Consider the following 15,527-nt stretch of genomic DNA (forward strand, 5'->3'; position numbering starts at 1 on the left):
GGCCACCTGCTGACAAGGCTGACAAGATAGGACCCTTTTGTCCATTGTTATTGGATAGGAACAGAACTTATAACCAGCTCCTGACCTAAATAGATCTTAGCACAACATTTTACTCAACATATCATATTCCATATTCACTATAACAAATATATTTACTACGACATTAGCAAGAACCGCCACATCCTCAGCCGGCTAATCCAGTGTGTGAAGTTTTGCGGAGTGTTTGAGTTAGCTTTGCGAGGCAAAGATGAAACTGAGGGCTCCACCAACCCTGGTAAGCCAACACTTTTGAGATCAGTCAATAAATGCTTCTGGTATTGACTTATATGCTGCCCCTGTCTTCATGTTGTTGCTGGACATATCTTTTTTTAAATGTGTGTAGGTCACCTAAATCATCAGAAAAATTGCCCCTCCTGAGAATTTTTTCAGGAGCCGCCACTGTACTCATGGATGCGCATTGCAATTGTAAAATGTCAACACAATTGGAGACACCACGTCATTTTTGGAGACATGTTATTGACAGTAAACTATTGTAGATGCGACTGCTAACTAAATAAAACATTTTAGCTGGCTAGCTAATCATCTTAGCTAAATGTGGGGCAAACAATTCAGTTATTTACCGTTAATTTGAGGGATTGGGGTGAAAGAAATCGAGTTACATAGTGATACTTTACGATATACTGTATTGACAATATCGCAATATTTTAGCGCTAGTTGGCTGTACCTGCACCAAAACACCATTATTGTTCCTTCATAGCTTGTTCTCAATCTTTTCACATTGGGAGCAAATTTGTTTTCAGCACTTTTATTTCCATGACTGATCAAAACTCGTTCTCATGGCTTTCTGATCCCTCTGCAACAGACATATGGTGCGCAATAAAATCACAGTATCGAATCGCAATACGTATAGAATCATGAGACTCGCAATGCTGATGCATATATCTTATCGTGAGGTTCCTGGCAATTCCCAGCCCAAGTTCATTTGCCACAACAAATCTCTTCGCTAGCAAACGCGATGTCTTCTCCAAAACGGCAATGTGTCTCCAGCAATGTTTACTTTTTTGACGTTCTATGGCATCTCCACTTTCCAAGCATATATGACCACATGTAATATTTTGGTAAGTGATGCAAATAGTGAACTATGTAGGGCCAGGATGTAAAATATATGTAGCTGCAGCAATTTCTCTTATCTGATATGGTAAGTAATGGGGCTTAATTTATAGCTCCCTAAGAGTTTGACGAACGGGTCCGTGAACGCGATTCCAGATATATTTACCTCTGAATAAACTGCCTTTATTACACCATATCCACATCCAGTAAACTTGTGATTATCAACACTAACCTCATCGTTGTGGCGGCGGACAGCTAGCCTGTATCCCTCGTCATCCAGTTGAGTGAGTGGCAATGTCTTTTTTCGTTCGTACCAATTTTTGGAAAATCCTCGGGTGTAGGACTTTCCGCCTTTAGTAGAAACCTGTTGAATTATTAAATTTGGTCTGGGAGGTCCTAATTGTTTCGTTGCCAATTTATCTTCATTTGTTCGCCGAATCGCCGACAAAAAGGAACTTCTTTCAAACAATCCACTCTTTTCTCAGTTACGTTCATGGTTACGTAACGTATGACGAAAGCGCGTAAGTGCAAGCCCACAGACACCCATTGAGATTGTATTGAAGGCTCTGAAATTTGAAAAAAATAGATTTTACATGGGAGTCTATTACAGACTTCTGGGCGATTTTCAACCTGACTGAAATCGCCCCAAAAGGGGGGGGAGCCATTTGAAGCACGACTTTAGCCTGATTCGACATTTAGTGGCAGTGTGGCACTGTGGCAGATCAGACGTATAGATTACAACACTGATAACTACTGTTGCCGTGATATAATTGATTAGAAAAAAAATCCCTTCCTTTTCCCGTTTGGCAGTGCGTCGCCCATATCGCCCTATTGAACAGGCCGCCCCTGCCCAGATTGTGACATAAAGATAATGTAGCTTGTGCAAATTAATGCATGCATACTATATTGTTTCATAGTAATTACTCTGTAACATACTATATAATCACAGTTTAGATGTTCCTATGATGGAAAATCCAATGCAATTGAATGATTCATCTGTCCCTCACTTGTCAACAGTATGTGTGATCATGCTTTGGAATCCCTATAAACAGCCTTAGTACTTCTGTTGTCATGCACACTTGTTTTTTATGACTTGGATTCAGATGTTTTGTTGCTCAGCCTTGATTACAACTGGAGCTGTTCTCATTTCACAACTTAACAGCTCAGTGAACACTGCCTCTCGGTATATCATCTAACACACAGAGAAATGCTCGCCGCTATCCCCGCTACCCACAATCCCGTAGTGGTGGAACAGACACCACCTGTTCTCTAAATCTTATAGCCATTAAAGTGACATTGAATGGATGAGCATTTCCGTCATCGCTAATGTTTTGCAGGTTGCCTTGTGAAGATTCTGTATTACATGGCTGGTGAGGACATTACAGTAAAGACCCAAAAAAGTATAGTATAGAGATAATTCATATTTTTGTTTGTAATTGTAGCTGTCATGTTCTTGTGTTTATCTTCTGGATGTTTGCTCTTTACTCAAAATATTACTATTTAATGAAATTATACATAAAATATACAGTAGGACTGAATAACTTAACTCTAAGAAGTTATGATTTCTGATTGTGTCAAGTTGAGTTCACACTCACACATTAATTATGGACTAGCTATTTTGGACATATTGCCATTTCCTCCCTGTATTCTTTTGCCATCTGCTTTGGTTCCTTTGTGCCTAAATGGAATGAGCAGCCTCTCTTTCAAGATTCGCTACACTTATTCACAGTAATGTACTGTCACAAAGGATCCAATCTTACTGAGTGTTATCACCAAGTGGGTTGAATCTGTGTCATTCTCAGTCTAACTATACCTACTGCATATCAATATATTCCTCACTACACCAGCCAAAGTATCTTATCTTTTTGTGATTTGAAGACATTTTCACATTTGTGTGGCACTAAATCAAAATAAGGCCTCAAATTGACTCAAAAGTAGAAATATAAGGCCACAAAATAAATGGTTGAAAGCATACATGCTTTCAAGTGATGAAAATAGGTATGCAGGTTTTGTCTCCTGTTGGCGTTCAGAATGGTAAAGACAATGAGAAAGAGTTTGGTGGACAGTCTATAACTGGCCTGGTAACTGGTTGTGACAGCTTTTCTAGGGGATACAAGCTTCCATTCCTTCCATTTGTTTCCTGCCTTGGCCCATCCTATTCCACAAGGGAATTAGTTTGTCGATAAGGGACCATTAAGGCCGAAAGGATTATCGTTCCATTTATTTCAAGTATCCCTCAGTCAAAGGCCTCCACAAATGTCAGTCCATCCATATCAATATTGTCATATTCTGAATAGAAAAGCAATAAACATCTGTCAGAAAGAGAAAGAGAAGGGCTGAGAAATATCATGTGACCTCAACTCTGTCACCATCAATAACTGTCTAGCATGAAAAGCTAGTAACATAGCTGTAATGCCTATAGTATTACCGTATGCACCAATTAACTACTAAGTAACCACTCAGGTGTATGCGAGCACTGTTTACACCATGACATCGTACAGTGCATTCGGAAAGTATTCAGACCCCTTGACTTTTTCCACATTTTGTGACGTTACAGCCTTATTCTAACATTTATTAAATTGTTTTTTTTTTCTTCTCATCAATCTACACACAATACCCTATAAATACAAACCAAAAACAGGTTTTACATTTTTTTTGCTAATTTATAAAAAATAAAAGAACGGAAATATTACATTTACATAAGGGTTAGGGTTAGGGTCAAAGTGTGTCCAATTTTATGGACTATACCTTCAGCAGTATGTTATGGAGCAGCCTGGCAAGGCAATTAGCCGACAAAGGCCAGACAACTACACAGAGACCGGCATCACATGAAAGAGATGTGAGGATCAATCCTTAAGGGCAGAGTTGGTAGTTAGCATCACAGACACTTTTCTGTTGATCTGCTTGTTGCCATTTTGCCCACATCTTTTCAGAGAAATCGGCATTACAGTACTGTATGTAGATGTCCATACAAGTGTCTCCGGAGCCTGGGGCACAGTAAAGATGGTAAAATAGGCCTGTAAAATGGAGGGACCTGTCAATATTGGTGGAAGATTGCCTACTTTGTGTGATCTGCTGCCCAGCTCCCTTGGCACGGGCACTGACGCTTAGTTCGCGTTCTGCATGATCTCTATGGCATAGTGGTACTCTCAGCGGTTTTATTTGCATCTGAATTGGCTTGTCTCTGCTGGCGCTCTTTTAGCAGCACCTCTCACACATGGAAATGAAGCCAGTGATCAGATGGATTCTCTCGTTGTCTCAAAGAGCCTGTCGAGGCATGACTCCGGGTACAATTGGGAGATGGGCAGGGGATTGGAAAGTAAAGATGTTCACATGAATAAATGTAAGATGATAAGATGTTTTTGTCTTTGACGAAACCTGAATATCACAGATCACACTACACTCTTGCCATTCTGTTTCACCATAGCAAAAGACGCTCAAAGATTACACTTGCTTAGATTGTACTGACTTGTGAAAGGCGTATTGTCAAGTGGGTAGGAAAAACTACAGCTTGTTCCTCTTAAAAACCTGCAGTCATTCGGGAAAAAGGCAACAGAGATACTCATTATGCTCCTTCATAGGGAGTTGATGTAGACCATTGTGAATAGAATGATACATCATATTGTATGATAACAGGCAGTATTCAAGAGCTGATCATCACAATACTTTTTGTCTTCAGCATTGAGAGGTTGAAGTTGAGCCCTCAATAATCATAGAGGACAAAAAGAGAGCTGTGGATAACACTCATAATATAGTGTGTTCTGTTTTGCCGCCATTGTGATTTATAGATTGAATGTATTACTGTTATTGAGAATGTTTTGTACGCTTATATTGAAAAGACCCGGTTTCAAAACTATTGTTTGTGGATCACAGTGTTGAATTCTGATACATCCCAAAAGAATAAAAGGGCATGTGAAGCTTATATGAGGGATATAGGAAAGTGCAGCAATAGACCAGCTAAGATGTAATGTTTATGTTTGGGTAAATAGAGTTATCCATGTCATGTTCCCAATTCTGCAGTTTAATGCTAAAAGAGCCGACCATCAGTTAAACATAAAAGACTCAAGGCCTTAAAATGTGGATATCAAAGGGCATTGCAAAAACCATCCGAGCACAAAATTACACTGCCAGTTACCTGGCTGACGGAGTCATATTAGCTTTCTGATTAGCTCTCGGACCTGAATGCGAACAATATCCATTTGCAGTCGTACACCTGCATCTGGAAGATGGAATGTGAATGCAGTACTTGTAGATATTAGTTTGTTTTCTTTCCTGTGTTGGTAATTTATGAGACTGGTTGAATGCAAATCATTGTTGCACTGTTTACCTTAAATCTGCATAGCTAATCGCTGCCTTCTCATCGTAAAAATATACATTTTGAGATTAATCCCACTGCTACTGTTGTGAGTGACAGGGACTTAGAGTGCACTGCAATGGTTGTTTTGTGGACAGAGGATGACGTACTGTGTTAATTTGGGCTTACTTCGCTCTCCTTTACCCTGTATATTTGGTTTGCATGTAGTGCATGTAGCAGCTGAGACAGACTGTTGTCTAGCCTCACACTGAAACCTCACACAGACCTTGAGTTTGACAGAATCGCAAAACTCAAGGTCTGTGAGTGCAGTGTGTTTCTGATCCACGTGAATGGATTTTCTCTCAGTTAACATCTCTATCCGTTAGCACAAAGCTTTCTGTTACTTTGACACCAACCCAATTGACAAGGGAGGCAAAATGAGGGTGAGAAACTTTCCTTATACCCTCTCATGATGAAAAGATTGGGCTACATCTGTGATGGGTGTTCTGCTTGACTGGAGCTCCTCAAGCACACGGCACATCCCTTCTTGTACAGGCAGACAAGAGGGGGGGCAGAGAGAGTTATTCTCTGTCAGATGGTAGCTATCTAGAGAAGAAAGAGCTGCCGCTCCAAAGAGCTGCCTGCAATCCTCAGAACGGGGCTGTCCCGTTCACCTGTAAAAGCCAGAGCTGCCCTCCAGGGCTTCAAAAGGAAAAAGTTGAACTGACTTATGAGCTGCACCCCGGTTCCACAGTCAGAATTCCTAAAGCCAAGTTAAATATAGAAGAGAATGGAAGAGCAAAAAGCCTCAACTCCCATCTGCTGAGAAAAACCAAGCTGAGACCAAGTTTTTATTTTACAGATGAGCCCTGAACTACAGAAATTACAGAAAATACACACATCAAAATATAAATACAAAATGCAATCAGAAAGAAAAACACAGTCATAAAAAACAAACACATTCATCAGTAATAAGGTCCTCAATCAGCTTTCTGAAATGCCCTAGAGGCACCAAAACATCACATTTAAGGACATTTTGATGATTGTTCCACAAATAAGGTGCAAGAAAACTAAAAGCTTATTTACCTAACTCAGTTGAGACCGAAGGAATTTTCAGAGTTAGCTATCCCTGAGACTGGGTGTGGTAACTCATAAGTCTAAAGTTTAGTAACGATGTTAGATACAGTGGGCGTTTTCGTGTAAGGGCTTTATTTCTACAGAGTCTAAGACGTAAGCTGACATATGGAAATGTTTTAAGATGGTAATACTATGGATCATTTAACTAGTTGATTTTGAATTTTAGGACCCCTTTAGGTATGAAAAAAAAACATATAAAAAAATGTATTTGATAAAATATTGAATTCAAAATATTGGCCTTTACTACTATAGCCCAGAGAAATGCATTTAATAACACATTCATAAATGGCAAAATGAAACATGGTTTTGAAGTGTCTGTCCTATATCTAGGAGATATAAGGAAGCTCAGGAAATATATACACTACCGGTCAAAAGTTTTAGAACACCTACTCATTCAAGGGTTTTTCTTTATTTGTACTATTTTCTACATTGTAGAATAATAGTGAAGACATCAAAACTATGGAATAACACATATGGAATCACGTAGTAACCAAAAAAGTGTTAAACAAATAAAAATATATTTGAGATTTGAGATTCTTCAAATAGCCACCATTTGCCTTAATGACAGCTTTGCACACTCTTGGCATTATCTCAACCAGCTTCACCTGGAATGCTTTTCCAACAGTCTTGAAGGAGTTCCCACATATGCTGAGCACTTGTTGGCTGCTTTTCCTTTACTCATGAGTCCAAATCATCCCAAACCATCTCAATTTGGTTGAGGTCAGGGGATTGTGGAGGCCAGGTCATCTGATGCAGCACTCCATCACTCTCCTTCTTTGTAAAATAGTCCTTACACAGCCTGGAGGTGTGTTGGGTCATTGTCCTGTTGAAAAACAAATGATAGTCCAACTAAGCCCAAACAAGATGGGATGGCGTATCGCTGCAGAATGCTGTTGTAGCCATGCTGGTTAAGTGTGCCTTGAATTCTAAATAAATCACAGACAGTGTCACCAGCAAAGCACCCCCACACCATCACACCTCCTCCTCCATGCTTTACGGTGGGAAATACACATGCGGAGATCATCCGTTCACCCACACCGCGTCTCACAAAGGCACGACGGTTGGAACCAAAAGTCTCCAATTTGGACCCATACTATATACATTTTATGGACACAGTCACTAATTATATTTTGTTTGTTTTTACTCCTGAACTTCCTCCGATCATTTTCATGATGTCAATCTGGTATGCTTCTATATGCCATATCTTTCTAACTGTGCTCTTTCACAAAAGCTCACAATATATAACCTATATACTTATTCTGGACACAGCATGTCTTACACTAGTTATCTTGTTGTTATTAGTTGTTGTTGTTATTAGTCCCATCCTTCAGCTCCATTCAACACCTCCCATCTATCTCTTAACACCATCCATATTGGATTTCTATTTGCCATATATTTTTCAACTGTACTGTGATGTTTTACAAAAGTTCTGAACCTTTATATTCTCATTGTTTCTACAGTTTGTGAATTGAAAATAAACATCTTTGCTAAAATAATTATTATATTATTGATCGATTGACTATGACTTTTCAGATCACCCAGTAGTGCTATCTGCAGTGTCAGCTCCATGCAAATATTGCAATCCTTCAGCCATTCCTGGACCTGTGTCCAGAAACAAGCTACAAATGGACAGTACCAAAACAAATGATCTAATGATTCTGTCTCTTCACAGCCAAATCTGCAGAGCTGGGAAGATTGTATCCCCCATACAAATAACATTCTATTGGTAGCAAGAATTTTATATAATAATTTAAATTGAAAAAATCAAAGTTTTGAATCCGGCGTCGTTTTGCATATCAGTTCATAAACACTATGCCATGGAATCGGTACGTCAAAAATCTCTTCCCAACTATTTTGCAATCTATATGGGATGGCTGTCAATCCTTTGGTCCTTAAATTAAACTGGTAAACTTTTTTATTTATCACAATTTTCTTTAACCAGTTATGTTCTTTAATGCAAGGCCGAGAGACAAGTTCCTTACTTTTTCCTCCTTCCTCTTTCCTCTTCCATTTTTGCGGTAATGCTGCAATTATTTGGTTGTAATTTTTGGTAGAGCAGACATTTCCATATGTTTTTGTTAGCTGCATGTGCGACATAACTCCACCATTCCTAGCGATAATATCATTTACAAAGATTTTTTTTTTCTCAAAAAAGAAAGTTTTTTTAATCAATTAGTATATTTGAGTTTAACCACAATATTTGTTGCTATATTTGTTCTGTCATTTCTGGAGGATTAAATTGAAATTGCAACCAACTTTCTATGGCTTGTTTTAGAAATTGTGATATTTGGGAGATGATTTCCTTTTCAAATACCTGAAAGTGAGGGGTTGTAATCTGAATAAAGGGAAAAAGTCCCTTCTTGAACATTGGGTGAGACAATATTACTAGTTTGCTAGAGAACCAGTTCGGATTTAAGTATAATTTTTGTATGACTGAAGCTTTTAGTGGTAGGTCTAATTCTTTAATATTTAATAATTTATGTCCTCCTAATTCATATTCATTATATAAATAGGCCCGTTTAATTTTGTCTGGCTTGCCGTTCCAAATAAAATTGAATATTTTTTTCTCATATAATTTAAAAAACTGTTCGCTAGGCGTAGGCAAGACCATAAGCAAATAGGTAAACTGGGATATTACTAAAGAGTTAATCAGTGTGATTTTTCCACAAATTGACAGGTATTTACCCTTCCATGGTAGCAATATCTTATCTATTTTTGCTAACTATCTATTGATTTTTTTTGGAGTGAGATCATTTATTTCATTTGGGATATGTATTCCGAGTATATCCACATCACCATCAGAACATTTTATTGGTAAACTACATGGTAATGTAAAACTTGTATTTTTTTTGTGATCCAATACGTATTATAGTACATTTATCATAATTTGGTTGCAATCCAGAGTGGTTAGAAAATGTATCTAGATCCTCTATGAGGCTGTGGAGGGATTCAAGTTGGATTTAAAAGAAAACATGAATCATCAGCGTACAATGACACCTTTGTTTTTAAGCCCTGGATTTGTAATCCCATGATATTATTGTTGGATCAGATTTTAATAGCTAACATCTCGATGGCAATAATAAATAGATATGCCGATAGTGGACAACCTTGTTTCACTCCTCTTGACAGTTTAAAACTTTCTGAGAAATAGCCATTATTTACTATTTTACATATAGGGTTACTATACATGAATTTAACCCAATTTATAAGAGATTGTCCAAAATTGAAATGCTCCAGGCATTTATATATAAACCCCAGTCGTACTTTATCAAATGCCTTTTCGAAGTCTGCTATGAATAGTAGGCCTGGCTTCCCAGATTTTTCATAGTGTTCTATTGTTTCCAGTACTTGCCTTATATTATCTCCAATGTATCGCCCATGTAAAAAACCTGTCTGATTAGAATGAATAATGTCTGACAATACCTTTTTAATTCTATGCGCTATACATTTTGCTAGAATTTTTGCATCACAGTAGTGGTTTCTTTGCATTAATTCATCCATGAAGGCCTGATTCACGCAGTCCCCTCTGAACAGAGATGTCTGTTACTTGAACTCTGTGAAGCATTTATTTGGGCTGCAATTTATGAGGCTGGTAACTCTAATGAACTTATCCTCTGCAGCAGAGGTATCTCTGGGTCTTCAATTCCTGTGGCGGTCCTGATGAGAGCCAGTTTCATCATAGCGCTTTATGGTTTTTGCGATAACGTTCAAAGTTCTTGAAATGTACCGTATTGACTGACCTTCATGTCTTACAGTAATGATGTACTGTTGTTTCTCTTTGCTTATTTGAGCTGTTCTTGCCATAATATGGACTCGTCGTTTACCAAATAGGGCTATATTCAGTATACCCCCCCCCCCCCCCCAAGAGTGTGCAAAGCTGTCATCAAAGCAAAGGGTGGCTATTTGAAGAATCTCAAATATAAAATATATTTTGATTTGTTTAACACTTTTTTGGTTACTACATGATTCCATATGTGTTATTTCATAGTTCTGATGTCTTCACTATTATTCTACAATGTAGAAAATAGTAAAAAAATAAAGAAAAACCCTTGAATGAGTAGGTCTTCTAAAGCTTTTGACCAGTAGTGTGTATATAAATATATATATAATATATATTTCTACACATATTTAACCCCTTTTTGGGGGTAGGCATAGAGTTGTCATAAAAGTCTGCAGGTCAAACCATTCGGCGCTACAGACGTTTTCGTGAGAAGACCAATTTTTGGGATGTCTCATGGTCTAACAAACACTCCTCTAGCCCGTCACCTTTCATCGCAGATGAGAAGTGTGACACTGGCTGATGCGGTGGATTGAGAAAACTGATATCTATAGCTTAAATTGACAGATTTTGATGGGATTTTTTTGTTCTCAGGAAACTCGTCAGTCTATTATTGTTCTGAGAAATGAAGGCTATTCCATGTGAGAAATTGCCAAGAAACTGAAGATCTCGTACAACACGGTGTACTACTTCCTTCACAGAACAGCGCAAATTGTCTCTAACCAGAATAGAAAGAGGAGTGGGAGGCCCCGGTGCACAACTGAGCAAGAGTGTATAGTTTGAGAAACAGACGCCTCACAGGTCCTCAACTGGCAGCTTCATTAAATAGTACCTGCAAAACACCAGTCTCAACGTCAACAGTGAAGAGGCGACTCCGGGATGCTGACCTTCTAGGCAGAGTTGCAAAGAAAAAGCCATATCTCAGACTGGCCAATTAAAATAAAAGATTAAGATGGGCAAAAGAACACAGACACTGGACAGAGGAAGATTGGAAAAAAGTGTTATGGACAGACGAATCGAAGTTTGAGGTTTTCGGATTACAAAGAAGAACATTTGTGAGACGCAGACCAAATGAAAAGATGCTGGAGGAGTGCTTGATGCCATCTGTCAAGCATGGTGGAGGCAATGTGATGGTCTGGGGGTGCTTTGGTGGTGGTAAAGTGGGAGAGTTGTACAGGTTAAAAGGGATCTTGAAGAAGGAAGGCTATCACTCCATTTTGCAATGCCATACCATACCCTGTGGACGGCGCTTGATTGGAGCCAATTTCCAGGACAATCCAGGACAATGACCCAAAGCGCAGCTCCAAACTATGCAAGAACTATTTAGGGAATAAGCAGTCAGCTGGTATTCTGTCTATAATGGAGTGGATAGCACAGTCACCGGATCTCAACCCTATTGAGCTGTTGTGGGAGCAGTTTGACCGTATTGTACGTAAGAAGTGCCCATCAAGCCAATCCAACGTGTGGGAGGTGCTTCAGGAAGCATGGGATGAAATCTCTTCAGATTACCTCAACAAATTGACAACTAGAATGCCAAAGGTCTGCAAGACTGTAAATGCTGCAAATGGAGGATTCTTTGACGAAAGCAAAGTTTGAAGGACACAATTATTATTTATATTAAAAATCATTATTTTTAACCTTGTCAATGACTACAACTCCTATTCATTTTGCTATATTTCCTATTCAAACCAATTTCATGTATGTTTTCATGGAAAACAAGGACAATTCTAAATGACCCCAAACTTCTGACATTTAATCCCAGTAAAAATTCCCTGTTTTAGGTCAGTTAGGATCACCACTTTATTTTAAGAATGTGAAATGTCAGAATAATAGTAGAGAGAATTATTTATTTCAGCTTTTATTTATTTCGTCACATTCCCAGTGGGTCAGATGTTTACATACACTCAATTAGTATTTGGTAGCATTGCCTTTAAATTGTTTAACTTGGCTCAAACATTTCGGGTAGCCTTCCACAAGGTTCCCACATAAATTGGGTGAATTTTGGCCCATTCCTCCTGACAGAGCTTCGTTAACTGAGTCAGGTTTGTAAGCCTCCTTGCTCGCACACACTTTTTCAGTTCTGCCCACACATTTTCTATAGGATTGAGGTCAGGGCTTTGTGATGGCCACTCCAATACCTTGACTTGGATGTCCTTAAGCCATTTTGCCACAACTTTAGAAGTATGCTTGGGGTCATTGTCCATTCGGAAGACCCATTGTTTAAATTCCTGATTGATGTCTTGAGATGTTCCTTCAATATATCCATATAATTTTCTTTCCTCATGATGCCATCTATTTTGTGAAGTGCACCAGTCCCTCCTGCAGCAAAGCACCCCCACAGCATGATGCTGCCACCCCCGTGCTTCACGGTTGGGACGGCTTGCAAGCATCCACCTTTTTCCTTCAAACATTATGATGGTCATTATGGCCAAACAGTTCTATTTTTGTTTAATCAGACTAGAGGACATTTCTCCAAAAAGTACAATATTTGTCCCCATGTGCAGTTACAAACCGTAGTCTGGCTTTTTTATGGCGGTTTTGGAGCAGTGGCTTCTTCCTTGCTGAGCGGCCTTTCAGGTTATGTTGATATAGGACTCGTTTTACTGTGGATATAGATACTGTTGCACCTATTTCCTCCAGCATCTTCACAAGGTCCTTTGCTGTTGTTCTGGGATTGATTTGCACTTTTCGCACCAAAGTATGTTCATCTCTAGGAGACAGAACGCGTCTCCTTCCTGAGCGGTATGACAGCTGCGTGGTCCCATGGTGTTTATACTTGCGTACTATTGTTTGTGCAGATGAACGTGGTACCTTCAGGCGTTTGGAAATTGCTCCCAAGGATGAACCAGACTTGTGGAGGTCTACAATTTTTTTTCTGAGGTCTTGGCTGATTTCTTTTGATTTTCCCATGATGTCAAGCAAAGAGGCACTGAGTTTGAAGGAAGGCCTTGAAATACATCCACAGGTACATCTCCAATTGACTCAAATGATGGCCAGTTCCTTCCAGTTCTCTGCTGCCAATGACTGGAACGACCTGCCAAAATCTCTGATGCTGGAGACTCTTATCTCCCTCACTAACTTTAGGCATTAGTTGTCAGAACAGCTTACCAATCACTGCACCTGTACACAGCTCATCTGTAATTAGCCCATCCAACTACCTCATCCCCATATTGTTATTTATTTTGCTAATTTGCACCCCAGTATCTCTATTTGCACATCATCTTTTGCACATCTGTCATTCCAGTGTTAATACGAAAATGTAACTATTTCACACTATGGCCTATTTATTGCCTTACCTCCATAATTTACTACATTCACACACACTGTATATATATTTTCTGTTGTATGTTTGACTGTACGTTTTGTTTACCCCATATGTAACTCTGTGTTGTTGTTTCTATCGCACTGCTTTGCTTTATCTTGGCCAGGTCGCAGTTGTAAATGAGAACTTGTTCTCAACTGGCTTACCTGGTTAAATATAGTTTAAATAAAATAATAATAAAATTAGCCTATCAGAAGCTTCTAAAGCCATTACATCATTTTCTGGAATTTTCCAAGCTGTTTAAAGGCACAGTCAACTTAGTGTATGTAAACTTCTGACCCACTGGAATTGTGATACAGTGAATTATATGTGAAATAATCTGTCTGTAAACAATTGTTGGAAAAATTGCACAATGTAGATGTCCTAACCAACTTGCCAAAACTATAGTTTGTTAACAAGAAATGTGTGGAGTGGTTGAAAAACAAGTTTTAATGACTCCAACCTAAGTGTATGTAAACTTCCAACTTCAACTGTATTCTGGATTATGGACACATCAACAACCAGGAGCTCAAATTTCTTGGGAACATAAATATTTTAAGATTGGGATGCCATGAAATTTGATTTTACATATATGGCCACTCCTCCCCCTTTCTGTAATCTGTCACATTTAAATACATTATAATCACTGACTTCAATGTCTTTATCAGAGACATAACCATTTATCCATGTTTCCGAGAGAACCAGAATGTCAGGACACGAGTCCTGTACCCAAATTTAAATTCTGTCCATTTTTTAAATCATACTTCGTACATTTAGGTGCATTAGCAAAAGTCTCCTACGAGATTTAAAGGCACAGGGGGTATTCCGCTCATTCCCATAAGAGCTTACAGGCATAGGGTCATCTGCAGCTACTGTATTTGTTGAGGGAGCTGAGACTTTGCCAAGGTCCCTGGCCAACCACATGAGAGCAGAGCCGACTGAGCATTCGACAGACCTCCCTCAAGTCGATGGATGCAGGGGCTGGAGCGGAAACTGGGTGAGCAGTGTTGGCAGAGCGCAGTCCACCCGGATGAAGCTCCCACCAAAGGAGTGGAGCTGATGCAGGGGACCGGAGTGGCCGCAAATGCTCCATTCTGGGTGTGCACAGGAGGCAGGGTTGGGGCTGCCATTTACTTTATTTTTGTCGGATTTGATTAGATTTAATGCCCGTTTCCACCCCAAAACAAAATAAATCGGCTTCCTTTGGGATTTTCAGTATCGCCAGGCATACAGACCTTTGGTTCGCCTACGGCATACCGCATTTAGAAAAAATGTGTTAGAGATTCTGAGAAATGGTAGGAATCTGTAATGAATTTCAAAACATCTTCTATCCACTATTTGCCCAGTGCTTCGGTGGTGGGCATGCAAGGATGCACATGTGACAAAGAGCTCAACATTGGTCCATTAGCAATGGGGGGAGTAAAATTACAGTCTGAAACCATCCACAACTACAGTATCGATGACTATTAATCATTATAATAAAACATGTTGAAGGACTAGTTCCAGAAATCAGAGTAGCCAATTGACCACCAAATCTGAGTTTCCTTCGGGCCAACACCTGCATGCTTGAGTGGAGAGGGACGACAGAGCTGGAGGTAGGAGGAGAGGGGGGCAGTGAGAGTTTTGGCTCGCTGCCCTGCTACTGCAGTGCTTCCAAACCCCTTCTTGGACTTCAGGGATTCTTGAGCAGCTGAGGTAACCTTTGCGAGGCAAAGGGGATGCTGTGAGTCATACAAACTACGACAGCGCGTCTAGGGTTGTATATCTGCGTGACTGATGAAGGCAGTGCATTTCAGATTGCCTTCCAAATGATCTGATATACTGCAGCGGTTTCGCACAAGATAGCATTACAGCATCACAGTATATCTGACTTGGGTTAGATGATGACAAACCTTACCTAGTGACAT

Source organism: Coregonus lavaretus (assembly GCF_964263955.1).
Source record: "Coregonus lavaretus genome assembly, chromosome: 29".
Taxonomy (NCBI): Eukaryota; Metazoa; Chordata; class Actinopteri; order Salmoniformes; family Salmonidae; genus Coregonus; species Coregonus lavaretus.